Here is a 4,647-nt window from a genome sequence, read left to right on the forward strand (position 1 = left end):
TGCCAACCGTGACCTCGCATTGTCGGCCCATGTTCATCTTGGAGGCAATAATGACTCCAAGATCCCTTTCTGCTTCCGTGCTCTCAAGAAGGGAGTTTCCCATTCTATAAGTGTGTTGCTGGTTTCTACTGCCTAAGTGCAGCACCCTGCACTTGTCAGTATTGAAACGCATCCTGTTATATTTTGAGGGATATAGAATCAATTTGTGACAAAAAATGCAATGAAAAAGGTAAAAGTATTAGCTGATAAAATGTGAGGAGACTGAGAAAGTAAAATGTATATATTTTAGAAAAGAGAATCATGTCAAGTAGGCATGACTAAAGTCTATATATACTTCCCAAGTAACAATATAAGTAAAGTAATGAAATTACTCCCACTTAGAGGAACAATGTCCTGGAGCTAAGGAAGAAAACTTAAAATAAAAAGTAATATATATTAAAACTATAGCTGTTAGAGCTAGCAGGGGGTTGACTATGCTTCTAAAGGAGATAGCCCAAGTACTGCAGCTATTCTGGACAAGGTTAAATAAGATATTAGAATGGTTGGTTATTGCTAGTAATTAATATTTATATGACATACACTTGCAACCTAATAAAACCCAATGCTGGAATTTCAAAAAAGGAGTTACTGTATGTTAAACACTAATTGATTACTAATGCATGTCAATTACAATTTAATAATCCTGGAGTTAATAAGTATACTATATACCCTCTTTAATTTCCTAGTTTCACAGATCTTCTAATAATCTGTTAATTAATGTTTGATAAATGTCTTATTAAATATAAATTAACCAGAAATTCGAAGACCATTATTTAAAATGTAGCTAATAATTACTGTCATTATTTAAAATGGAGCTTATTTAAAACCAGGGATTCTTTCCCTCATCTTTTTCCCTGAAGTTATCAATAATGGAATGAGAGGAGAAATTCATTGTCAGAGAATTATTTTCTTCCCATTCAGATTGTAAAATTTGTTCACTCTTACAGTTCAGAATGTGTGTGATTCAGCCAAGGATTCATTCAAGTAAGACAAAGAACAGTGACTGCCAGAAGGGGACACTTGCTGAAACTAATAATGACACTAAAAACACTGAAGGAGTTTGTTAAAAGTGAAGCTTCTACTTCACTGAGATTCCTAGTTCACTGGGAGAGTATCATGGATTGGATGTTGGGTGGGAATTTGTAAAAGAAAAAGAGGGTTTTAGTCCTATCTGCAGAAATGGTTTTGGTGGGATATACTTGTCAGTGTAGGTAAAATGCACCCAAACATTCTGAGAGGTACTCAAAGATTTTTTTTTCAAATATATTTTTTCTTCAATTGCATTTCCATGTAAGGATCTGAAAATACTTTTACAAACAGTAAGCAATTAAGCTGTACAGCATGCCAAAGAATGTTGCTATTTGAACAGGTTGGAAAATGGCATTTTCATTCAATGGGAAATCTCACGATTTATATAGAACGTGGTTTTATATAATACCATATATAAAAATATATATAATACTATGGCGGGGGCTGGGATGGAGTGCTGCCACCTAACTCCCTATGCTGCCGCTGTTCTGACTCTTGCAGGGAGTGGGGTGGGGGAGCCGAGGCCAGCCTCAGCTCCTTTACACTCTGTCTGGTCCTCAGTGTGGCTTTGCAATCATGGCAGCACTCTCCCACACTTCAACCACTCCGATTGGCTGTTTTCATCAGCTGATCAGCGTTATGGACAGGCAGACAGACAGACAGACTTAGGATGTTATAATATTAGAATAGTATAGATGTAACATTTCCATGCAAGTGGAAGAAAGGAAACTATTTAAAAATGGTTCATTTAACATGAAAAAATTATATTATGATACAGTATATAATTTAACATTAATACCACATTCACTCACATGCACCTTTGCCTGCAGAAATCAGTTCTTTGAAACTGGAGTGCATCGCTTAAGTGGGGAAGCTGATTTTCTTTGCCAGAACTTCTTTCTATGGAAGTACAGAAGAATAAAGTCACTGTACTGTAAGATCGCTGCTTGCTTCTCTGTCCCTTTCAGGCCTATTTGATACATAGCAGGATCATGGGCATTGCACCCACAGGGGAAATGGTTATCCTTCCCCTCCCCCCATTGTTAGAGGGGGCTTTTAGGTGTGTGTCAGCTGATTACTTGGGACAACTAAAAATGATAACAGGGATGTGAGTGAGTGTCAAAAGCTGATAATGATTGTAGCATGGCACTGAGGTGCCTGCTACTTGTGGAACAGTATGTAAGGAGCCCAGGTGCAGGTTGCCAGGGTAACCGGTGGGAGTCAGCTGACTGGAAGGGGCAGGGCCTGGCTTCTATATAACTCCCAGGCTGAGGCCAAGCAGGCAGTTCCCTGCTAGCAGCCATGGGGGAAGGAGCTCGAGCAGAGGAGAGAGGCCAGACTGCAGGTACAGCTCTGTGACACTGATGTGGCAGAACTAATGTTATAGCCGATTGGCAGAGATTTATGCTATAGCCTAGGGGCTTGAATTTTCTGTTTACTGTTTACAACTGGTGGTTTGGGTGAGACTATTAGAGGTTGGAGGAGGCCTCAGAGGGGAGCATGGGGACCCCAGCACCAGAGGACACAGCATTTGGGATACACTGACCCCAGCCCCAGAGAAGGGGCGTGAAGAGTTGGAGGCCAGGTAAGGCTGAGGCTGCCTGAGCCCTTTGCGGGGTTTGGGGGTTTGAGACCCTGAGGAGGAGAGTTGGGGCCAGGCACTGCAGCGGCTACCTGAGCCCCAAGGCTGTGGAAAGTGAGAAGCCCCAGAGCAAAAGGGGTCAGCATGAGAAGCCCCAGATGGGGGCACTGATTGACGAGTACCAGAGGGCGCAGAGAGAGATGAGGGCTGCGGAGAGCCTGAGCACCAGAGGGCGTGGGGCAAGACAAGGCTGTGGCTAAGATCTGGTACATGCATAGTCCATAAGGCTTGGGTGCCTGGAACCCCATTATAGAATCAAGACTCAGGGTAACAGGAGAACCATGACCAAGAGGACAAGAGGCAGCTTCCCTTTAATATACATAAGATCAAGCCATGGGCAAGACTGAGTGTGCTTTGAAGCAAATTTGGCATGGTAGGGAGTGCTAGGGGTTATCGCGGCCACCTCAGGACCCCACTCCGTTACAATGATATCTCTAAGGGGGGACATTAAGTAGAGTACACCTGCCAGTGCCCACTAACTCTTGAACAGATCCAAGGAGCCAGTGCATACTGCTCAGTGAAACTCTGCCCAGAAACATGATCAAAAAGGAACAGAAAAATGGCCCTATAGTCACTGTGGGTTGTCCTGGCCAGAGCCTCCTTCCTGGTTAGACAGATTGCTAGCTTAGCTAGGGTGAGGAGGAGACTGGCCATGAGGTCCTGGGACTTGGTAAGGCCATAGATACAAAGCATCTAAACAAAAATGTGCAGGGAATAGTACAGCCAGAACCTCAAGAGGAGTTTCTTAAGGAGCTGAAGTTTGAAATACTCTAGGTAGGTGTTTTCCAGGGTTTCCCTTTGCTCACAGAAGGGGCAGAAATTGGATGTTGTCCATGAAAGGCACTAGAGACATACTGTGGTGACAGTTCTGTGGAACAGCTGGGGTCCCCAGTTGCTCTTGGTATAAGGGTGGAGTATAAGATCATCCACCAGGGACCCTCACCTTTGCTGAGGGTGTCCTGCCACTTGGTATCTGGGTAGGATGGGATGATGGGATGGTGGAGGGTGTGGACCACAAGTGTGTAGATCTGGCAGTGATGGGCTGTGGAAAAGTGGGCTGGCTTGGTATCCCCCAGCCTGCTGAGATGGTTTGATAGGGAGTGCCATGGGGCCTGCTGAGGCAGGGGCTCTGGAGGGATTGGGGGATACTGGGGAGGGGACAGGGACTACCCTCATGCAGGACTTGGTCAGTGTAGGTGAGAGCAGTGTCCAGCAGGACAGCCTTGTGCTCCTGGAGTATGTGGCAGGGTACACTCGGTGTGGGTAGTTCCATGTACCAGGACAGCACAGATGGATATACCTACTCCTTCCTGGCATAATCCAGGAGTTCCCTGATAAAGTGCTGTTGGCTATAATCATCCTCCAATACACCCAGGGAACCTCTGTTGTAGGGCCACCAGCTGCAGACTCTGTCTCTTCCAGGAAGCTGGACAGGGTACAGTCCAGTGAAAACCATTTTACAGCTACTCTCAAATTGACACCCACCATAGTACAACACACCCTTATTGTGGGATAACACTTTCCAAAAACTGGTGCCAATTTGAGAGTGTCTGTGAAATAGTTAACACTGGACTGAATGCCCTCCAGCTTCCTGGTAGGAACAGAGAAGCTGAGAACTATCTTTTGCATGTTTTCATGAAAAAGGCAGATCTAGGCCATGACTCTGGAAAATTTTTTTCCCTTATTTCTGCCTCTGACATACAAGGTGCATATCTTATTTGGGAGCATATGTTATGCAAAAATATATGGTATTATGCAAGTTGAAATTAAATGTTAATAAAATTTTAACTTTTTCGAAACTAGCCAACTGTGGCCTTGGGTCCACCATGATTCGCTGGCTGGGAAATTGGCTCCAAGGTCAGACCCAGAGCGTTGTAATTGATGGCAGTCACTCATCATGGTGTCCTGTGACCAGTGGGGTCCCCCAAGGCTCTGTC

At 44.4% G+C, this 4,647-nt stretch overlaps 1 long non-coding RNA gene across 1 annotated transcript in view; it reads right to left on the bottom strand.

The window, feature by feature from the left end:
• The window catches only part of LOC109312252, a 23,189-nt gene that overhangs the window by 14,976 nt on the left and 3,566 nt on the right, over positions 1-4,647 (bottom strand). The window contains exon 2 of the long non-coding RNA XR_002101781.1: positions 1,887-1,892. This is a non-coding gene — a long non-coding RNA (uncharacterized LOC109312252). The remainder of the gene's footprint in view (positions 1-1,886; positions 1,893-4,647) is intronic.

The sequence above is a fragment of the Crocodylus porosus genome, unplaced genomic scaffold, assembly GCF_001723895.1.
Source record: "Crocodylus porosus isolate Cpor-Errol unplaced genomic scaffold, CroPor_comp1, whole genome shotgun sequence".
NCBI classification, from domain to species: domain Eukaryota; kingdom Metazoa; phylum Chordata; order Crocodylia; family Crocodylidae; genus Crocodylus; species Crocodylus porosus.